Source organism: Microtus oregoni, unplaced genomic scaffold, assembly GCF_018167655.1.
Source record: "Microtus oregoni isolate MIOR12 unplaced genomic scaffold, Mior012 000002F_ref0000024, whole genome shotgun sequence".
Taxonomy (NCBI): domain Eukaryota; kingdom Metazoa; phylum Chordata; class Mammalia; order Rodentia; family Cricetidae; genus Microtus; species Microtus oregoni.
This window is the reverse complement of record NW_024543061.1, coordinates 40398423-40422133: the sequence shown is the minus strand read 5'-3', so window position 1 is coordinate 40422133 and position 23711 is coordinate 40398423. Positions and strand designations below refer to the sequence as shown.

Sequence of the window (23711 nt, the reverse complement as noted above, 5' to 3'; positions counted from 1 at the left end):
TGTTTTTTCTTTGATGGAAAAAAAGTTGGCCAAATCTTTGTCTATCTGTCTGTCTATCTATCATCTGTATAAGACAGGATTTCTTTATGCAGTTCTGGTTGGCCTGGAACTCATAAAGATCTTCCTGCCTCTGCCTCCAGAATGCTGTAATCCAAGGCATGAGTCACCGCATCTAATTCATTCTTAAATGTGAGTAAAATGTAGTATTATGCCTTCAATATATTAACAGTGAAGATGTAGAAAATGATTACCCCACAAGAGCCTGAATTGATATTTGCCTTTTATTGAAATGGTCTTTTTAAAGTCACGTAGAACTTGTGAAATCCCTCTTCCTTGTTTCTTGCTTCTCCTAATCTCTGTAGATCTTCCTGACTGTCTCTGCTCTGAGCATCTGAAGATTTCCCTCCTGATGTAGTGAAAGTGGTATTTGAATTAGGTAGATATCATTCAGTGTTTTTTTTTTTTTTTCCTTCAAGCAAAGCTTGAACAACATGTTCAGGAGGTGTATGTCTTCTGAAAGTTTGTCTGTGAAAGGCAGGTGTACTCAGCTGGGCTCACAGCTGGAACAATTGTGTGGTGGTGGGAGCCCGCATTTCACTTTGTAGAAGGATCTGTTCTCATCTACCCAAGGGAACCATATTGGCTGGCTTATATAAAGATGAGGTGAGGTGATACATGTCTAGTACATCTTAAGAATATGATGGCTGTTGGTTCTTTCTTCTTTCTAATCCTTAGTTGGCCAGAGGAGCCAGTAACAGCAACCACAGAGTATCTTTAGGGGCTTTCCATTGGTTGCATTTGTCAGTTGGTAGTGCTTTCCTTACATAGGGTTGTCCAGAGATTGAAGGTGAAGCCAAGGAGATGTTATAGTTGTGTTACAGTGGTAGGTGTGGGGGCAACAAGTACAAGGCCCATGGGCTGGAGAGATGGCTCAGTGGTTAAGAGCACTGACTGCTCTTCCAAAGGTCCTGAGTTCAATTCCCAGCACCCACATGGTGGCTCACAACCATCTGTGATGAGATTTGGTGCTCTCTTCTGGCCTACCTCGCTCTGTTTGGCCCAGGACTTGCAGGCAAAACATTGTATACATAATAAATAAATCTTAAAAAAAAAAAAAAAACAAGTACAAGGCCCTGGGTTTCGTTCTTACAAGGAGAGGGAAGATAAAATAATAATGGGGATGGGAGGGAAGGAAGGCAGACAAAAAAAAATAACGTTGGTCGTATAGCATTTGCTAGCTTATAGAAGATCCAGAGTTTAGTGTTAGCCAGTGAAGAGAAAGGGGGAGGGAAGGAAGGAAGGAAGAAGGAAAAGAATGGGGGATATAAAGAAGAGGAAAGAGGGGAAGAAGGAAGAGGAAGACCAAATAGAAAGGCAGAGTGAAAAGAAAGGGAAAGGGAAAAGAAGAGAAAATAGGTGTGGAGATCCATATGAATGAATGAATGAATGTTAATCATGCCATAAAGTTCAGAGAGGTAGCATAGAACTTACTTAGCAATCATCAGAACCCAGAATAAAGAAATAAAAAGATTGTTCAGGCACTACTGGTCCTGGTCACAAACATTACTGGATCTGAGAGACTTCACCCAGTGCTTTCTGCTTCCCAGGCATTCTCAAGTTGCCACTAATTGTTGAGGATGGAGTAAAGGTGCTGAACACGGCTCTGTTCTGTGTATCCTTTCGTGGTCTGTGTTGAAGACTTCGTGAAATGATCTGCATGTACTTGAGGGCCCTGGATTTAAGACATCATATAATACTTCTCCCCTCAGTTGGTAGGAAGTCCCACCGTCTCTAGACCTTCAATCAGTGGATAAGAGAGGGCCTTATGCATAGTGAGGAGTCCTGAGAGTCAGAAGGTGTTACAGCCTACCTTGCTCTGTTTGGCCCAGGACTTGGTGACAACATAGCTGGCAAGGGCACAAGGCACCCAACCCAGGTTTCTGCATAGAACAAGAACTGAATCTGATGAGCACCTAGCCAGTCACAGCTACAAACGGACAGTATTTGCCAGGTCTTGATGGGGCAGCAATGACTTCCTGGAAATGCAGAGAATGGAGATGCTGACACTGGGTGCCTGCCTTCTGTAGTTGCCCCCGGAAATAGCAGCAGTTGGAGAGGCAGGCTACTTGGGACTGGAACTGGATACTTGTTGAAATGTGCTTACAAACCAGCCGGCCATCTAAATCTGCTCCCCACACGTGGTGCGCTGTTTAGGTATCATGGCCCTTCTAGAATTATAAGTCTGTCTTGGGCAGTGAGTCCACGAGTACGTACTTTTAAACACTGCTGCATGTAATAACACTCTCATTCCCAAAGTGATCTATGTGGGCTCAGACTTGTTTTGCTATTTTATAAAAGTCCAAAGTCATATGCAGTATTCAGTAGGATTCTTTATCCTGAGTGGCAGACAGCATTTGTTGAAATATTTAATTTGAATTGCACATTCTGTGATGAACCACATTGGGAGTAGCACTGGTTTTATCATTCCTTTAATAGATGTGGGCCTACCTTTTAAAAAAGTTATTCATTTTAAATTATTATATGAATATTTTAGGATTATAATCATCATAAAATGAAAGAAAATTTGTCAGACCAAAATAGAAATTTAATTTAGGATAGAAACTGATTACAAGTTTTACTTAGGACTAGAAACACGTAGAAAAGGGTATTTTTAAACCCTGCAACTATACAGTTTTGTTAACAGTTCAGAAAAACCGCAGATGTGTTTATTGGTGCCCTGGTTGATCATGTTTGAGTCAGACTAGTCAAAGAACAAACTTCTGTATGGTTGAAAAGCATACTAAACCTTTGTGTCATCCATGGAGAAATGAACTTAAAACTCTTCACTTAGAGTCCCCAAGAAAACAGCAAATGGAGGAAAAGATAAACCTCGATACACTGACCCAGCCACACCCCAAAGGATCCCAGGCCCACCAGAGATGATTTGGAAGTCCCGGCTCATTGCTGCTCTGTTCACAGTAGCCCAGACACAAAACCTGCCTAGATTCTTACCAGTAGACAGTTGGGTAAAGACGGTGTGGTGTTCATGTGTGGCGGAGTTTTATTCTTCTGTTAGGAAAGAAAGAAACCATGCCACTTGCAGGATAAGGATTTGAGCTGGGGGTCATCTTGTTAAGTGAGAGAAGCCAGACCCAGAGAGACAAATACCTCATGCTTCCTCACATGTGGAATTTAGGTTCACAGAAGCAGAACACAGGAGCAAGGGGGAGGCTTTTAAAGTGGGCAGGAGAGTGTAATGGGTGAATGCAAGCAACAAATGGTGATATGTAGGTGTGAAAATGTCATAGGAAACCCCGTTATTTCATTATATAAAGTGACACCCCATTCTGAAGATTTCTAAGGTTTGCATGAGGCAGAAGGCACTCCTGGCTAGCACTTTTGACTGTGCTGAAGTTAAAGTGGCCATGGTCAGAGCAGTCAAGCTGATCCATAGGCTTGTGTGTTTCTAACATTCCCTTCCCTTTCGTTGACCTTCATAGCACTTCCTCCCACCTGTCATTTTGTCCTGGGTGGTACTTGAAGCAGGAAACACATTGACCAGGTTTGTTTTCCAGTCAACTCTTGCTTATTTTTCCTCTGGTGGCCCTTTGTTTCTGTGGGGCTCAAATTTACTATTCATGAGACCCATTTTAATCAATGACCGTATCAGACAAATGGAAGCTAAGCACTGGTTAGTATGGTGGAAATAAACATGGGCTCTCATTAATGGTGCTGTCTGAATAATGAGTTGAGCGTGGTGTCCTGAGCCACACTGAGAGCAAAGCGCAGGCTCCTCACTGGAACGACAGGCTGACAGCCACATCTAGGAGTATAGTCATTAGTGTGCCCCGCCATCAATGTCATGGTACTGTGTCAAATTAGTTAGTGTCCCCTTAGCCGAGAAGCTGGACCTACAAATTATCCTCCCACATCCCTGGAAGTCGTGTTTGCGAAACCCCGCGATCAAGTGTGAGCAAATTACTAACACGGCTCATAAATTAACTAGTTTACAGGCTTATAACATTTTACAAGTAGATAATAAAGGGCCCCAAAGTTCCCCAATGGCTCTGCCCTGGTGTGAGGACTGAGACAAGCTGACTTTCCCTTGAGGCGTGTGAAGCTGATCCTTAGAAGAGAGGCACAGCTCTTAGGGTCTCAGTCAGTGCTGGGTGATGCTCGCCCACAAGTGTACTTCTCTTGAAGACAACATAATGAACTTCATTATCTCATTATGCTGATGAATCCATGACAATGGTCGTTGCTCATGGTGGCAGTCATTCCTTAGGAGTTTACATCTGAATGATCACTGCTTACCCAATGGAAATGTTCTTTTAAAATATTTTTGGCATTCTTATGCCTGGAGAAGAATGATGACCACATAGCCTACCTTAGGAGAAATAGGGTTTGTGTGTGCCCATCATCATGTATGAAGAGGTCAAGGTCAGGTGTCATCCACAAATGCTTCCCACATTTTTTTCTAAGATGGGGCTCTGAACCCAGGGCTCACTGGTTAGGCTAAGGCCAGCAAGCTGCACAGACCTCCTTTCTCTGCCTCACCAGCCCTGGGATTACAAGTATACCCCTTCAAACTTCCTCTTTTTTTTTTTTTCTTAAGTGGTTTCTAGGGATTGAATACACGTCCTCATGCTTTCATAACAAGCACTTTTTGCCTGGGTCATCTCCCAAGCCTCAGAACAATGATGTTCACACTTGTCTGGCTTGAACAGTCTACGTTTTGCAGTCAGAAAGCTCAGACACCAGTCTGAGCTAATCTGAATCTGGAAGAGATACCCACTCAGAACGTCATCTCTGAACTCCCCTTTTGTTCTGCTTGACACACAACCCACATGGTTTCCAGAGACATGTGACTATTCAAATCATAAATCTTCATACATCTTTTCAGTTTCAACTTCTCTGCTTGATTAATCTGAAAATTGGGTACTGTCACCAAATGCTTCCTGAGCATAGTGTGGGAAGAGAACACATTCATACCCCTGAAGAACTTGCACTGGGCCCTCATTCTGCTTGTTTGTTTTTTCTTAGACCATTCTTTCTGTAGGCTCCACAGCAGTGGAGGTAGTATAGTCACCTCAAGGCTTCTGGCTGGGTGACAGGGGAGACAGTGACTGACATCTAATCTTACACATTCAGAAAGCACTCAGAGGGGAATTGACTGCCCCGTCAGCAAAGTTGGAAAACTCAGAACCCCACTTGGTAAATAGTATACTCAAAACTCAACCAGACCCACCGAAGCCCACGGCTTTAGTACGCATACTTACTGTCTGTGACAAGACTGTCCTGGCCTCCACTGGTATCTGAAGTGCCATTGATAAAATGAGAGATGAGACAATGTGTCTGGCTGGCAGGAAGGAGTTACCCTGCCTTTTCAGGGTGCCTGTGTCTGGAGGGTGTAGGTTTCCTCCCGGCCTCATCTACAGGGCACCTGAAGCCAGGTTAATCCCAAATCTGAAGTGCAATCTTCATTTTGGATGGATGTGTCTTCTTGCTCTTGCTTCTCGGGACATGTTAGCATTATAATTCGGAGAATGGATCTTCAGAATGTGGCTCCAGAGATAGCGCTGTCTGTAAAGTGCTCATCCCATGAGGAGAGACCGTGTGTTCAAATTCCTGGCACACACGTAAAACAGTGGCAAGTGTCACTCATCCCAGAGTTGGGGAAATGGAGACAGCCCGGTCCCTGGGACTTGCTGGCCAGTTAGTCTAGCTGAATGGGTAAGCTCTGGGTTCAGTGACAGACCATGCTTCCCAAATAATGTGGAATTGAGGAAGTTCTCTCAATCTGACATTTAAACTTCACATACATCATATATGCACACATGTAGAAACACACACACACACACACACACACCAAAATAAAAGAGAAGACACTCATGAATACTTAAGGGAACCAGACTCCCTCATGGGGTGTCTCTGCCCTCAAGAGTGACAGCTGCATTCAATTTAATATTTTTTAATTTCCTGATTCTAGAAGGGAAGGGAGAATATTGGGGCTAATTTTGTGTGTGAAGAAAGAAGCCCAAGGAAGCATCCAAAGCCCCTGGCCCTAACCCTTCTCTCTTTTTTCCTCCAGGGTCCTTCTGTATGTTGCAGTCTTGTGGCAATCTGCAGGCCCCCTGCCAGTGACCCCAGGCTTTTTATGGCTGTGAGACTTATTAAAAGCTCAGGGTAAGTGACCAATGTCTGTGTCACCAAGGGGTGGAGAGAAAATTATGGGCCACCTGCCCCAGAATCAGGCACGAGTTCCAAAGCTGGCAGGCTCTTGTATGCTGTCACTTTCTGTGACAGTTGTGTGATTTTTAATCATGGGTGTCTGCAGGGCTGGGGATGGTGGTTCACTGGTTAAAGTGCTTGCCATCAGCATGATGGCCTGAGATTAATCCTGTGCCCCCCACCCCGCAAAAGCCAGATATGCACTTATCATTGAAGCACTGATAGGTGAGTCTGGTGGCTTGCTGAGTTCTAGGTCCCCTGAGAGACCCTACCTCATAGAACAAGGTGAATGACTCCTGGGGATTGACACCCTTGGTCTTCACACAGGTCCATACATGTGCATATGTACCTGCACAAACATGAACATACATGTGCACACACATTCATATCCCAAAAGAACAAACTAGAAGAAATCCCATTTGTACCTGGTCATGGGTCATTGTTGCAACATGTCCAAATGCAGAGATGGCTCAGGTAGTTTCACAAGGGCCAAGGGTGACTCTAGTTACCCTCCTGGGCCACAGACAGTGTCTGTGGCAGTTAGGCACTCTTGCTGTTGGTTAGCAGAATTAACCATGAGTACTTGAAAAAAATGAGTACCAGAGAGATGGCTCAGAGGTTAAGAACACTGCCTGTTCTTCCAGAGGATTTGAGTTCAATTCCCAGCAACCACATAGTTGCTTACAACTATCTATAGTGAGATCTGATGTCTTCTTCTGGCCCGCAGGTATGCATGCAGAGAGAACACTGTGTAGATAGAGCTCTGTATCTGTAAATAAATAAATTTTTAAAAAGAAAAAAAGAGTTAACATTAAAAAAAATGAGTGGGGTTGCTATGTCCCTGTGACTATTATATACACAAATAAACATGGAGCTATATTGATCTGAGGGCTTTGGTTTGCTCCCCCATCCTCTGATACATCAAGGTTGGGGTACCATCCATGAACTTGACAGCTCACAGGGTACTAGTCTCTCTGACCTTGAGCAAAGTATAAATGTAGAAGAAATAGGGATTTGAAATGCCTGCCCTTCCAACCTGGCAGGAGACTGGCAGGCCAAAGCGGGGTGGACTGTATGTGAATGGCTGCCTCCCATGGGAGGGGAAAGCCCTTCCATCTTTCTGGCTCCCCTGTCACCTTCGCTTTCATTTGCTAACTCAGGGTGGTAATGTTCTTTTATTTTGTGAGTCGTGTGGTCTCTGAGCTCTGTCTGTGTTACACTTGATGGACACGCTGTTGAAATATCTCTTTAGTATCAAATATGGATGAAGGGATACATGAGTAGATTATGGCAGGCTAAAGATCAAATGCCAATGAAGAGTGATTAAATTTCCTTTAATCATCAGAATCTGAGAGGGCTTTAAGATCTTCCACCTTTAATATAGGCCTTAATAAATAATAATGCTTTGAATGCCTGCACTATGTTTGAATTTCACAAGTCTTGCATGTCAAAACATATAGACAGGCTCAGCAAATACGCTTCTCTAGACCAGCAGTACTAATTAAGAAGGGAAGTCAGGGTTAAACAAACAGGGTTAAGAATAGAAGGTGGGAACTGGAAGCCTGATTTGTGGATTTTCCTAGGGTTTTTGTCCTCCCAGAAAATGGCAGTGCAGTCTGAAGGGGTGTTTTGTTTTCGCTGTCTTATTTGCAAATGACCACCCAGAACAGATGCTCCTGGAGGGAGGTGTGCAAATCTACTGTGTGTTCTCTGTCTTAAAGCACATGAGGGGAGAGTAGTCTGTGCCTGCTGTCTTTCTGCTCTGCCTGCTCCACGGTATTAGTGCTGTCTTTCCTGTGGTGGCTGCTGGGTCTCCAGCCATTGTTCCTAGATCCTGCATGTAAGTGATGGAATCAAGAGATGTAAGTGGCCCTTCTAGCAGAGGCAGCCCTCTTCACGCAGCTTCCCTGAAGCCTCACTCATGCTGTCTGCTCCTTCTCTCTAGATTCCTGAGAAATGCAGCCTTAGCTGTAGGACATGTGGTGCCCCAGAGGAACGTAAAGCAGGAGACGCAGGCAGTTGTCGGACTGCCCATGTGGTTCCTCACACGACGTTGTACAGTTGCCCTGGGTCTTGTTGACTTACTCTGTGTTGACATTTCAGGGTGCCTGATTCTTACCAGAGACTCTCCATGTTTCCTACAGAGCCATGCTGAGTCTGAGACTTGCAGGGGATCTTCCCCACCTCAGGTGTAAGAATTCTAAGTTCTGAATATTCAGATGAGTGTTCATTAGTGTGGTTCTGAGATTTTGTCCAGGTTAAGTCATGGTAGCTCAATGACATGGCCAACTCCTGCCATGCTCTCCCAGTTTATGGAGGAGACATGGTTGATGGCCCTACTTTCTTTCGCGTTTCTTACGTAGACCTGAAGATGTGGCAGTCCAACTCCCGCCATGCCCTCCCATTGGCTGTAGAGCATGGCAGCTGATCTGTTCTTGCCCTGTCCACATTCTCTGCTTCAGATTGACCTGGATGTGCTTTCTCTGAAAATTTTCAACTGGCACAGTGAACAGGATGGAACTTCCCTTGTCCTATGAGATATTCTCTTTGTCTCCAGCCTGTACAATTTTGGTCCTTAGCCAAGGACGTCATTGTGCAGAGCACTTCCCAATGGGAAGGTTGGTACCTACCATCCTGTGACTGGGTTGTAGATAGTTGTCTTGTCTGATAGAACATACACTTTTTATAATCTAGTACTTGCTGCCTGGTGTTCCCTTTAAATATACATGCATCTTTGGGAATTGGCCCTGATGCCCATCTACAAGGGCTTCACAGCCATTGAACCTGGGTGGGCAGCTCCACAGGCCGAACAGAGAGCTTCAGGTCCTATTTGGGTGATGTCTCTTAAAGACTAGCTGTTCTTTTCTTCCAAGCTGAGGTCCCAGTGCTGCTTATTGCTCTTTGCTCTTGGTTATACTGATCTCTTTTCTGTGCCTCAGTTTCCTTTTGTGAGGTGGGGGTAAAGGTGTCACCTGGGTCATAGGGTTATTGCTACTATAACGAGGTGGCTCATTCTCCATGCTCTGTGCCCAGAGCCTGGAACACAGTTGTCAATTTGGAAGGCCAGCAAGGGCTTCTGGGAGATGTAATAAGAAATGTTATCCTGAACTTTCTTACTTTCCAGTTTAGAGTCTTCTTTTTTCTTTACTCCTATTCCCTTTACTTTTTTGGGGTGAGGAGGTAGAGGGGAGAAAACGGGCCCTGCTGTGCAGCTCAGGCTGGTAAAATGCTCCATGTCCTTAAGTCTCAGTCTCCAGAGTGCAGGAATTACATATACACCACAGTTTCCTGTCGCACTCTTCGTTTTAAAGGTGACAGGAAAGGCAGAGGCTTGATTCCTGGTGATGTTGGCATGTTCATTTTCGTGTATTAAATGAACTATTGAATGGAAAGCAAGGGAAGAGTGGGCTGAAGAAATTCTTGTTTGGTAAGAACACTTGCCTCAACCATAAGGACCTGAGTTCAGACCCCAGAAGTCATATAACAAACCAAGCATAGCTACATGTATCTGCAACTCTAGAGCTGGGGTTTGCGAGTCCGTGAATCCTGACCCTGGCATGACAAGATCCGAGTTCAGTGAGAAACTGTTTCAAGTCAAGAAGGCAGAAGATCAAAGAGGAATACACCCACTGGCCATCTCTCGCCTCTACATGTGTGCTAGAGTGCTTCTCTTTCCCCTATAGGCACACACAAAGATGTGCCACCAGCATATGCACCCCCAGATGTGGAAATGAGTACCGTTTTTTTGCTGTGTGCTAACTGTTAGGTACCACGTCTCAGACCCTTGGAAGTCCAAATGTCAAACAGAGCAGCAGCTCGCCATTAGAGCCCAAGGCATCTCCTCAGAACCTTGGAAGTGGGGTATTCATGGCCCTGAACCCTCACTTTGGCCATCTCCCTGGGGACCCATTTCTCCCAGTATTAGTCAGAGCTGGTTTCATCTGCCTGGCAGTAAAAGGAACCTTGTAGTGGCAGAAAGCCTTCTAGGCGGTTAAATGCATAATTGACATGTCAGTCCAAGTCTTCATGTTCTTATCTTTTGATGGAAAACTCACATTTGCATAGCTATAAATATCCATTCCTGTTAACACCTTTTACCTGCTTGGAGAGGGTGATAGGTTGCTGTATTGTTCCGTCGTGCCTGTGGTTGTCAGACATTCTTCATTACAGGCTTGTTACATAAAAGCCAAGGTGTAGAGACTGTCCCCTTCCACCTCCCCACATCACATAATTTCTGCAGGTATAATGTGAATATATATAATCTCATACTCTTACTGCCATGAGCCTTGGGTTAGGTAGGGCTGTATAAAGAACCAAAATTGTCATTTGTTAATTTATAGTTTATTTCATCTCAACATATAATATAAAAGGATGTCATTAAAACATTTTCAATGGCGCTGAGAAATGGCTCAGTTGATAATGTGCTTGCTGCATAAGCATGAAGATCCAAATTTAGGCCCTCAGTACCCATATAAAAGCCAGGCACAACTCTGGTCCCAGCAGGGAAAAGGCAAAAACAAGAGGATCACTGGATTCTGACCAACTGGTCTACCCAAGTCAGTGAGTTCCACATTGGATGAGAGACCCTGCCTCAAAAAATAAGGTGGAGAGCAGTTGAGACAGACACCTGATATCAACTTCTGGTCTTTGCATATGTGTGTGCCCACATATTCATGAATGTATTGCATGCCCCCCCCACATTTCTTTTCCACATCTTCACATCCCCCAACCTCACCTGCAGGCACATGCACAAAAAAAATGGAAAAAATGAAACACAATACAGTAGAAGATCTACCATGCTTTTTGAAAAAAGAAAAGGACAAAAATTCAACAAGTGCCAGCCACTAAAGGCAAGCAACAACGGAGAAAAACTTTGGTTCATCTGCTAACAGGCTTCAAAATAGCTAACACCCAGCTATTGAGATCTCTAAAAATAATCTAACACCCCTGTTTTCAAATATCATTTGAGAATGTAAAATAATAATTCTCGGAAGGGGAACTAGGTTGCACACTGGGAATTGGGGTGAATTATGTTTGCACAGGAAAAGGGCCAGCCTGGACCCACCTCTTCTGCCCTCTCCGGGGCCCCAGGAGTGTCAGCAAGGAGGCCTTGGAGCAATGGCAAGTGTTTGCATGAGTGTTTTTGAGTTTAGCTGCCCTGTGTGAGTCCAGCCAGGTGTTGTGGGTGCCAGGTGACTCTGGCTGAGAGTTGCTGGGACTGGAGTTCTCAGTACCAGCTTCTAGAACAGACTTTCTGTCCTGGTTCATCTCGTGGAGAGAGCCCAGGCTTCATCCTTGTCTTTCTGTGTCCCTAGTAGTTGTCTTGTGTGACACATCTCTTCTACATGGGCCTGCTTCCTGAATGTGGTCATTGCTTGGGACTCCTCCGCATGGAAATCATGCTGGCCATGTTGGGGTTTATATAGCTGTGTGGGACAAGAAAAGCTGGCCTGTGCACCTTCGTCCTATTCCCTAGCAATGTGTCATGTTTCTCCCTTGCAAAGTCCTGAGAGATGAATGTCGAATTCTCCCTTTCTTTTTCCTCCCCACCCCCTGCTTGCCCCCATCCCTGTCATTGTTCCTATCTTTAAACCCCTCCCATTTCTGTCACTTTTGCTATCTCTGTCTCCATCTGTCTCTGTTTTAAGGTGGTTCTGGGGATGGAACCCAGGGCCTCTACCCCAAACTGCATCCCCAGCCCCTAAGATGTCTTTGCTTTTTTCCTCCTTGAATTTTGTAAGTTCATGAAAAATGTAATCATGAGGAGCTCGGCCCAGAACAGTTAAAAGAAACAGTGCAGCTTTTGAAGGCTGCCCCATTGCCACTGTCTTTACTGAGGGCCAGCTGTGTGTCAGGTGTGGTTCTAAGAATTGGAAATTTATTCACTGAGAACAGCTCTGAGGCTTCTAAAAGTCCCCTTTTAAGATGAGGAAACTGAGTCACAGTGAAGTGCAATTCTCCATGCATAAGTACGAGAGTGTGGATTCAAACCCAGACCCTGTTTTGCTATTATCACTGGTTCATAACCACTACTCAGCTGGCCTTATCTGCTTTCCTCTTCTCTTGTAATATTGATATGCAGAGGTTTTATTTTAGCATGTGCCTGGTTGTTGCTATGAATTGCGGGACCATACCTTGAGCTTGTATGCTTGAATGCTTTATCTATACCCTTTTCATGCATTTAAGGTTGTACATATTTTATTTGTTTGTTTGTTTTTGTTGCTAATATAGGACCTATGGGGAGTGAAGATGTGTCCTCGTATATTTGGGAACAAGCACATCCTCTGTCCCCAGTGGATGTGGCTGTTACATCTTTTGCGTTGTTTTGCTATTCTAATTAACCTCACATCTGCAACCCTCATTTTATGTCGAGTTAGCCTCTGACCAGCCAACGATTGACTTGTTCCGCTCAATCACCTGTGTGAAAAAGTGGGGTTAGCTAGGGTGCCCTGCTTAGAGCACTGGTCCTCTACTTGGGGTGGTTTTGCAGCAAGCTGGGTCAGCGCATCCTCCTGGCACCTGCAAGCACTCATCAGGGAAGCTCTTTATTGACCACCATAAAGGTATGGCCACTTAGAGTTAATCTCAGCTATCTTAAGAAAACCAGTAGAATTGTAGGTTCTCAAGCTCTAGTCATGGGCAGTGTTAGTAAAACAGGAGGCTGGAAGTAGCCAGGGACCGCAGCTGATCTCTTTCCACTGAAGAGGCTTTAAGTGTCTATATTTCCATGTTGACTCGGAGCAACATGTAGATGTGTGTAGCATATATGCATGTGAATATGTGTGTGTATGTACATACATGTGTATGAGCGTGAGGAGTATTTCTCAGTCACTGTCCATTTCATTCACTGACGTAGGTTTTCAGCCAAATCCCCAGAGGTCACTGATGGCCAGTCTGGTTAGAAAGCCATTGTCTTTTCCTTTCAAGCCTTGGAATTGACTGGGGACAGGGGAGTACCATGGCCACCTGGCATTTGCATGGATTCTGGGGGTTTGAACTCCACTCCATACGCTTAGACAGCAAACACTGTACAACTAGCAATATCCCCAGTGACACAGACCACTTTTAACACATCTCTGCCTTCCCACCTTGAGCCTCTCAGTTTTCAGCTCTCAGAGCCAAGTCAGTTGACTGTGACTGGCCAGTGTAGGCGAGGGCATTGAGTGGGCTTACAGTTTTCAAAAGTCAGATAATAGCATAAGCTTCAAGAGCATCTGGATCAAGGGGCTCGGGGGTGCTCCTAGATTCCCACCCTAGACTTGTGTGCTCTGTTCCCTGGGGATACTTTCTAGCTAAATCATGACACCTTCCGGCAAATGTTATGGAAGACTCCAGCAGAAATAAATCTGTTCTTTTATATTTTCTTACATTTGCTATTTGTTGCATGAGTCTGTGAGTGTATTTGTATGAGCACGCATGCCATGGTACGACTGTGGAGATCATAGAACAACCTGCATGAGTTAATTCTCTGTCTCCAGAGACTGACCTCAGGTGAAACCACCCTGCCAGCACAAGAAGAGTGTTGGGTCTCGTCAGTATCAGACAACTTGGATTTACTGTTGCTGTGATTTGTGTGTTGTATAAGAGGTCAAAGGCTTTGAGACATGCTCTCTCCTTGGAACTTTGCCAGACAGCTTAGGCTAACTGGCAGGATAGCTCCAGAGATCTGTCTGTCTCGGCCTCCAGAATTCTGGGATTTCAAGTGTGCACCAACATACTTTTTCCATGAGTGTTGGGAGTCAAACTCAGGCATTCTTGCTTACAAGGCAGCAAGGTTGGCCCTTTACCAATATAGACTCTATCCCCCTCCTCCACCCGCCTTCTGTGATTGGTTCTGTGTGCATCTGGAATGCTAGGGCTGGAACAAGACTAAGATGGGTCCCTTGCCCCTCTGTAAAGCAGTAGATGGTGTTTGCCCAGTATAAAGTAGTGATAGGTTTAGAAGGTAGACAGAATCCCAGGGAGCTAGACTCTATCTGCATATGTCAGGTGGCTCAGCTAGCCTGTCATGACCTGTCATCTCTGAGATGTTTCTTGTGACCTTGTCTGCCTAGTATTTGGACATCTCAAGTGACTTTCTTACCTGGAAAATGGGCCACACCTCAGAAATCTGACCATTCCTCTGTGTTCCAGAGGTTGGGATCCGCACTACTGTCTGCTTCCTTCTTCATACTTCTGCCCGGGGTATCCATCTCATGTCTGTCACCAGTATTCTGATGCAGGCCATTTCATTTCAAAATTCCACAGCAAGATCAGAATAAAAGGCATTGGTGGGCTGTATCTGTGTGGTTGAGAAGCATGTTGTTGTCAATGGGAGGCTTTAGGGAAGGAATGAGACTGTGGGGACTGGGAAGAAGATGAACATGGATGTGCTTCTGAGGGGAATATCCATGTTGGTGGAGTTTCCAGGATTCAGCTCTCAGACTTGCAGTGAATTTCCCAGAGAAGCTGCCTTACATGACGGTTGATGTGTATCTTTTATAAACAGTTGATTTATTTATTTTATGTATGTGTGTGCAGGCCTGCATGTATGTATATGCAGTAGATGAATGCCTACTTCTGAGAAGGCCAGAAGAGGGCGTTAGATCCCCTGAAACTGCGAGCCACCTGATAGGGGTGCTGGGAACTGAGCTGGGATTCTTTGCAGGAGCAACAAGCTCTTGTAACTGCTGAGCCATTTCTCCAGCCTGGAAAGCACACACATCTTTTTTCTTTTTTCTTTTTTTTTTTTTTTAGGTTTTTCGAGACAGGGTTCCCTGTCCCTGAACTAGCTCTTGTAGATAAGGCTGGCCTCGAACTCTCAGAGATCCGCCTGCCTCTGCCTCCCGAGTGCTGGGATTAAAGGCGTGCACCACCACTGCCCGGCCAGCACACACATCTCTTGAGTCTTCCTGGCCTTATAAATGATGAGAACGAGAAGCTAATTTCAAAGGAGTTTATGGGCATCAGTGGCATGCATTCTGCTTCATCCGTCTACTAAATACTCTGTAAGTGAGGAGAAAACCTGCCTGGGTGTATTTCTGGTGAATTAAATTGCAGAATTAATTCCCAGTGTCTAACTCCCCTAAAAATTTCCAATGTTGAATATGTTTACATAACACGCATCCTTTGACGAAAAATCTTCTGGACTGAGTTTCCTTTTTTTTTTTTTTTTTTTTTTTGGTTTTTCGAGACAGGGTTTCTCTGTGGTTTTGGAGCCTGTCCTGGAACTAGCTCTTGTAGACCAGGCTGGTCTCGAACTCACAGAGATCCGCCTGCCTCTGCCTCCCGAGTGCTGGGATTAAAGGCGTGCGCCACCACGGCCCGGCGAGTTTCCTCATTCTTTACCTGAAGAGAACCTTCCCCAGGTGTTCAGGTTGATACAAGGCATTTTGTTTTGATCTTTTGTTGTTGTTGTTTTGTCTATTCTGATTTTTTTTTTTGAGACAAAATTTCTTTTTGTAGATTTGGAGCTTGTCCTAGAACTTTATCTGTAGACTAGGCTGGCCTCAAACTCACAAAGATCTTCTTGGCTCTGCCTCTCAAGTGCTGGGATAAAAAGTGTTTGCCACCACTGCTGGGTTCATTCTGATGTTTTGAAACAAAGTCTCACTATGTGACTCAGTCTGACCTCCAACTCTCAATCCTCCTGCCTCAGACTCTAGAGTCTGTACCAGGGAACCACCACCACACCCAGAGTGGAATATCAACACCTTTAACCACAGAGAATGCCCTGCGGTTGGTGCCTATGTATTCACTACTCCTTGCTATCAGAGGCATGGATGATTTTAAATCTTAGGGGTTATCAAAGGCTTAAAAATTTATTCAGTTATATGTCTATTGAACTAGTTGGTTTAAACATCTTTTTTTCATATGCCCTGGGTAGAATTTATTTTTTCTTTGCACATGTTCCTTGCGTTCTAAAAATTTGAACCTATTAAGGATGGTGAGATTTAGCAAAGAACTCTTAACTCTACATGCTTTTAAGGCGTGCCTGAATTACTAATTTTCGTGTCTCTGATATCTTCTCCTTGGCCCAGGATTCATCCCCCTATCTGGATCTGTGAAAATGACTTGATTAATTAGGCAGTCTGTTAATTCTGATTACCCAGTTCTAACAGATCAGTGTCCAAGCATCACTGTGCGATTTGGATTAAAAAGCTCTTCATATTATCAAAACAAAATTTCCATCCACAGATAAGCATGGTGAAATATGTTACCTTAAAACAATGCATCTCCCAAGGGAGAAAACTTAAAGGATAAAAAAGTGATTTCACCCTCCCAAGTTATCATTATTTTTTTTATTGTGACATTCTGATGATTGTCTTTCACAAGGAATATCCTTAAAAGGATGGAATTTTCTTTTTAGGTTTGAAAATTACAGCCGACGCAGCCCGCCTGTGACCCGAGCATGATGGATGCATTGTGTTTTCACCTCAGAGTAATTTAGCGCCATTGCGCGTGCTTATATGCCAGTTCTGACCACGCTGGCCTCTGATATTGGAGTCACTTGTAGAAGTGAACTTTGCCAGTGTGTGGGGGAGGGGTGAGTTTCATTAAGCCTGGCTCTCTTTCACAGCTGAAGGCGTTGATGGTTATTAAAGACCACTAGGCCACGCCGTCCCTTCTCCTCCTTTGCTAATGGCTTATTGCTAAGAATAATCCGGTATCACACAGAGTCTTGCTTCCTCCTTTTTCCCCTCTGCCTCCTTTTGGTCTTTTCTTGGTACGTAACTGTGTGGTAGAAAATGCGCAGGCAATGGCTCCTGAGCGGGTAAGAGCACTTGACTACACCAGCATTTGGAGTTGAGTTCAAACTTCCAGAACCAATGTAAAAAATAGTTGGCCATGGGTGCATGCACCTTTGACACCAGAATTGGGGTTGAGAGTGGGGGCATTCACAGAAGAATCCTTGGAGCAGGCTAGCCAGCCAACTTAGCAAAAGAAAGATCAATTCGGAAGCTGGTGTCTCAAGGGAATAAGACAGAGACGTGCGAGATTACCCCATACTGTATGTAGCTCATGTCTCTGTTCCCCTGCCACACACGTATGTCCACATACCCTACACACACGTGCACAGTAAAAATGAAAAAAGTGAGCAGGCAAAGTCAATGCAAGAATAAGTTTGTGTGTCCCACGCATCCCAAAGTTTGTGTCTGTAATTGTCAGGTTCCAGTGACATCTGCAACAGCCAACAGCGCTGCTGGTCTCTGCCCCTCCTCCTTTCATGTTCCCACCTCCATGCACTCAGGCACACAAGCGACACATGGTTTGTATACATATACTCATAGTGTGTGCTCTCCCAGAGGTCATAGACTGGTGGGTGGAAACGTCTATACACCAGTTGACTCCCTGCCCCGGCTTCCTAAGCCACATCTGGAGCAGTGCAGCTCCTGTGTCAGTGACTGGAGATGATGGATTTAACATGGATCCATTCTAGGAGTTTACTAAACTCTAGTTTGACATGAATTACTATATTCAGTTTCTGTGGGAAATGGAGACATTGAATAGAGAACATTTTTCTCCCTCCCTCCCTCCCTCCCTTCCTCCCTCCCTCCCTCCCTTCCTCCCTCCCTCCCTCCCTCCCTTCCTCCCTTCCTCCCTCAATCCCTCCCTCCCTCAATCCCTCTCTCTCTCCCTCCCTCCCTTCCCCCTCTCTCTGTGTGTTTGTGTGTGTTTGAGAGAGAAATTGGGAGGAGGGAAGCGAGCATCGGCAGGTGTGTATGTAAACCAGAGATCAACGTGAGGTGTTTTTCTCAAACATCATCCATCTTGTGTTTTTGAGACAGGGTGCCTCAGTACCTTGCTTGTACCTCTCCAATTAGTCTTGGTGGGCTGGCCAGTGAGCTCCAGGGCTCTGCCTTTCTAGTCCTGGGATGAAAAGTATTTACACCAGGTCTAGCTCTTGTGTGTGCATGTTTAAACATGGGTTCTGAGGCGCATCCCCAGGTCCTGATTTTTCGCTTAGCAGGCACTTCACCAACTGAGCCATCTTCCCAGCTGAGAAAATGTTATTCATATTTCCGGAGGCATCCTGTTGATTGCCCTTCCTGACCTGACCATAGCCAGAGGCTCTAAGCATTAGGCCCCTGGTTTCCTCCTGTAGTAGCACCCAGTATGCCTCTTTGATCTAGAAGACAGGTCTCATATTGAAGGCAGATGCAGAAGGCTCTTCAACTCAGATTAGCATCTGGGGGTTCTGTGAATCCTATTAGTTTTCTTAATTAGGAACATTTGACATTAGTCATAGATGACTCTTATTTTGAAGGGGTGGTTGCTGGCTGTTCAAAGGTGAAGTGAGGCTTAGGCTCTCATTTGGCAACTTGAGTGACAGCATGGTACTTGAGATTCCTGCTAATGTCTCTCTCTTCTAAAGAAGGAACCAAATATGTGATTTTTTTTTTAAAAAAAAACCTATTCTTCATTATATTAATTCTCTAGTCATTCACAAAGAAACATTTTGACCAAGAGATGTTATCTGTGACATTTATAGGTCACACTTTCAATCAGAACTTTAATTTACGTTATTTTATTTAACTAATTTTTTTTTTTGTGTTTTTACCGTTTGAATCCTGGGCCTCATATGTTCCAGGCTCTCTACTGAAGATCCGAATCCCCATTGTTGAGTTCACTTTTGTTTGCTTTTCATTTTATCCTGGGACAGAATCTCCTGGAACCTTTGATCCTCCTGTGTTAGCTAGCGATGTGCCTGGATTAAAGGCATGTGCCACCACACCCACCTGAATCTTTAATTTTTACGTGTATGTATACATGTATGTATTTGTGTAGGTGTGCATGTGCTTGCAGGTGTGTGTATGTGTGCATTCAGGTATCTGTACATGTCTATGCAGGTGTGTATACATGCAGAGGCCAGATGTTTACATGGGTTGTCTTCCTTAATCGCTCTTCACTTTATTTCTTTATTAACTTTTAAAATCTGTGTGTTTGTGGGTGAATCCACAGGGCCATGGCACACATGGAGAGGTCAGAGGACGGTTCTGAGTGTCAGTCTTCTCACCTCCACCCTGAGATGGGCTGTCTCTCCTTTGCTGCTGTGTGTGCTGGGTTAACTGGCCTATGAGCTTCCAGCAGTTCTTCAGTCTCTGCCGCCCACCCTCCTACAGTGGTACACAAGACCACAGGTGTGTGCACTGTTGCACTGGCCTTTGTGTGAGCGTCCATATGCAGGTAGTCAGTCTTCGGTGCCAAGCACTTTCCTAGTGAGCCGTGTCTCCATCCCACCTCGGTTTTTGAGGCAGGATCTTTTGCTAAACTCACAACTCACTGATTGAACTACACGAGCAAGCCCCAGGGATTCCTTTACAGATGTGTGTTACCATGCTTTCTCCATGGATGCTGGGAATCTGAACCCAGCTCTTCTTGCTTTCAGGACAAACACTTTACTATCTCTACAGTCCCCCCAAAATTATTATTTTTTGGGATGTAATACTGTTTTTCACATTACATAAGGGTCTTAATAATAGGACAAAAGAACCGTCTAGAAATAACTCCCTAAAGGGTGAGATAAGAAGTGTAATCAACTTGGATTTTAAACCTCCTTAGACGTAGAAACCCCCTACCTCAGGGGTCCCTAAGACACCTCAAAGGCAACTTGAAGGAACTTTCTGGATTAAGTACCTTCTTAATGAATACGGCACTAGAGAGAAGCAGGCAGACTCTTTGCAAGACTGGATATTATTACTGTGTAGCTCTATTAATTGGATTTATTCCTTTAAAATGACCCATGGATGAAAACAACCACCTCTTCTGTGGTCATGGTGAGCAGATGTTTACCGTAATTCTCTGCCCAGTAGGGAGAAAAAAAAAAGGCATCTTCGACCCAACACAAACAGCCACGTTGGCCTGGCTCGGTCAGAACCTTGGCATTTGGGTCTTACTTTATATATCACGGCTCCGGTTCCACAAGCCTTCCAAGTGTGAGGCTTAGCTCACCAGCTTTCCCATCTGCAGGAGAGACTTGCTCACAGAGATCTATTATGTGAGGGCTTCGTTCTCACACGCTTCTTGGCTTAGGCCCTTCCCCATTGAAACCAATAACCCATCTGCAGGTCTCTGTTTTTCCTGCCTCTTCCTGTGAGCCCCTCCCTCTTGCCAGCTTTTGCCTAGGTCTGTGGCTATGCTGTGGGGGATTTGGGGCATAGAAGTCAGCTCCGGGCTTGCCATCTCCATAGGAGAGCCTGATTTGTTCTGGTACTCTGTGAAATAAAAGCTATCTCCTTTATTTGTAGCTTGAGTGTGCAGACCTTTCTTTCTACATGTGGGCTTGCTTGACTGCCTTGCTTCTGCATTTTGCCAGTTCCGGTCTTTTTTCTGAGCACTAAGTGATTGTGAACCAGTGGAGTCTCTGCCCACACCTGCCCCCTCATGGTTCTGTATGCTGTGCCTCCTCCACATGGCCCTGGATTTCTCTGTGGAAGAATGCTGCGTGCTTGCGGGCAGGGCGGAAAGGAAACACAACAGCAGAATTTTGCTTTTCTTGGGAAACTCCTCCCTTGGAATGGGGGACTCTGGGTGGCTCTTCTTATTTTGCTTCCATCGCCAAAATAAGCAGGGATCTTGAATAACACCAGCATAGGAAAAAAGAAGTAATTTTAAAATTAAGGGGAACATATGTTCTTGTTGAGAGAGAGTTAGGAGTGGACACTAGCTGGTGGTTCCTTTTAATAGGGACCAAGTTTTGATTTATTTTATAATCTCAGTTGTGTCCCCACATCCCCAAGTCTCTTCTTTGGTTTTGTTCTCAGCTGATCTCGAGCTTAGTAAATCAAGGTATGTAGGAAATTAACTGATGTGTGTAATATAGAATGGAGTTTCAAGTTTATCCCATTATTCCTCCATGGTCTAAGTTGTATCTATTTTGCTGTTCTCATCATGGTGACAAAAGAGGTGATAGAAATCACTTGAGGGACAAGAGGTCTTTGTTGGCTCACGGTTCAGAGAGTACAGCCGACATGTAGGGAAGGCATGGCAACTGGAACAACCTGGGACACAGCCTGTTGGTGACAGCCGATGGTAGCGTAAGATGGTACAACACAAGATGGTCAGAGAGCTGGAATGGAAGTAGGGCTGATACAGACCCCCAAAGACCCATGCCCACCGACCTACCTCTCCTCCCATGCCTCCCACCCCTAAGATTCCCCAGGCATCCATAAGTCCACAGAATGGGGGCTGAGCATTTAACATTTCAACTTGTGAGCTGGGGGTGGGAGTGGAGTGGCTGAGTGCGAGGGTTTCCCCATTGAGCCACTTGACATGAGATGACTACCCCAGCTTGAAATCAAGGCTGCAACTGTCCAAACAGGATTCTTATTTGATCTTGCTGTTAGAGAGTCGCTCTAACATGAACCAACGATGTCCGCTCTAGCGGTTTGCCTGATTAGCGAAAGTATTCTTTGTCCTTTTCATCTGATTAAAAAAAAAAAACAAAAAAAACAAAAAAAACAAAAACAAACAAAAAAAAACGCCTGTTTGTGAAGACAGAGCAGACACGGGAGTTTTTAGACAGTTTGTGGGTGGTGGGTCTTGAAAACTCTGCTAACTTCAAAATGGGGGAAAATGTAGGAAAGATAAGAAAGAACGAAGTTCTTACAATGTTCTCATCCACCCATTTTGCTGGCTTGTCCTGCCATCTGGCGGGATGTACCCAGGCAGTACCCTGCAAGGCAGGGTCCTAGTTTGTACACGGGTGCAAAGGTCCCTTCAAGAGACAAGCTGTACCTACTCCAAGTCTCTCTTCCCCACTGTTCCTCTGAAGGGGCAGGCAGGACTTTTCCTGCTTCTTCTCATCTCTCTTTCTCCCTTCTCTCTTCTTTTCTGCCATTCTCTCTGAGGAGGCAGCTTTTCTGTCTCCCTCTCCCTTCTCTCTTTCCTTCCCATTCCCTTTATCTCAATAAACTCCACACTCAAACTCTGTCAGTATGGCATATTTGTCTGTCCCTTACCCACTGCACGGTCCTCACCCATAAAGGGACCCACTAAGGTCCCACTTGTGCCATTTTACCACGAAGTTCACCAGAAAACGGCTTTTCCTCTGTAAGTAAAATGCCTAGGTCCCTAAGATGTAGTTGCTGTGAAAGGAAAAGCCCTGGAGGATTCTGGATATTGGCATATGTCTACAGTGTCAAGGCCAGAGGGGCATTAAAGGGACTTGCAAGAACAGTTAGCTTGGTTATGTCTGGATTCGTATGTGTAATTGTGTAGCCTGCTAGTTTGAGACATACTCACTGTAGTTCTGACTGCCCTTGAGCCCATCTCCTGCCTCTGCCTCCCAAAGGCTGGGCTCCCAGGCCTTTGCTAAGATTCCCATAGCTCGTGTATCTGGTTCTTTTCTAATGTACAGAAGACACATCTGGACGCCTTCCTAAAAGCCATGAAAAAGCCTTGAGCTCCCTAATAACCTTATTTATTTATTTATTTATTAATTTATTGGGTTTTGACACAGTAGATTTAGTAACTGGTAGGGTGGGTCCCAGTATGTATTCAGTCTGTTCAATTAAAAAATAAATCTAAGGCTAAAATACCTAGGTATCCTCTCTCCAAGGAGCCATTTCCTTACTGACAAGAGTCAATCTACACACAAGAGTAGGGCCCCCTTTTCAGTCCTTAACACTGTGCTGTGCTCTGCTTTTTTTTTTTTTTCCCCTGCACAGCTACCATCCCTGTGTCAATGAAAAGTAGGCCGGGCCTGGGGAAGGTGTCAGGGCCACACTGGAAATCCTCTGGAGTCTTGTTTAATGATTATAACGTGCCTGTTTATCCAGTCCTTCCACTGTGACAGCTCAGTTTGTAAGCAGCATTCTGATGCCGTCTTTTGAATCCTTCCCAGATGAGGCAGTCACACTCTTGCCTCACAGTACAGACGAGCACACGGAGGCTCGGGAAGGTTAGCTGTATTAAACGGCCTGGGGTTATGGAAGTAGGAAATGAAGCTGAGCAGGGACAGCCTGTCGTCATGCAGTTAACAGTTAGGCACCGGGACCCCTTCCCTGGTTCTGGTGCTGCGTGCAGCTGTGTAAGATGGCTGCCTTTGGGATAAGCAGGGTCCAGGGAAAATATATATTCTTACTCCTTCTTGTCTAGAATTATTTTGTAATCAGAATTTTAAAGACATACTTAATAGTCAAATGAGAGCTTGTTTGTTCTTTAAAATTCTTGTTTCTTTCTGTTCTGCCGTTTTGATTTCTTACCCAGCAAGAATATGGGCATTGCCCACTTGGCTTTCCAGGCTCAGTATTTTCCGTTTCTTCTCCCACTCTGTATAGGCTCCCATGACTCCCTGTGGTCAGGAACCTATACAGTGGCCCCTCTCTGCCTTTCTTCTCTCCCACGCCTGCTTCACCCACTCTGATCTTGGTAGAGGTGAGGCTGTTTGTTATTTATTATGGGGTCATTAATTCACACATCATAAGAAAAGAGGGTTCAGGAACTTTTGGGGAGTATTCTAAGGGATACACTTTCGTTGTGTTCATTTGCACATTAGG

At 44.8% G+C, this 23711-nt stretch overlaps 1 protein-coding gene across 2 annotated transcripts in view; it reads left to right on the top strand.

Annotated features, from left to right (window-relative positions):
* The window catches only part of Eif4e3 (eukaryotic translation initiation factor 4E family member 3), a 417079-nt gene that overhangs the window by 356210 nt on the left and 37158 nt on the right, over window positions 1–23711 (top strand). For both annotated transcript variants that reach the window (XR_005972187.1, XR_005972188.1), the window contains one exon: window positions 6092–6186. The gene's annotated coding sequence lies outside the window, so the exon portion shown is untranslated. The remainder of the gene's footprint in view (window positions 1–6091; window positions 6187–23711) is intronic.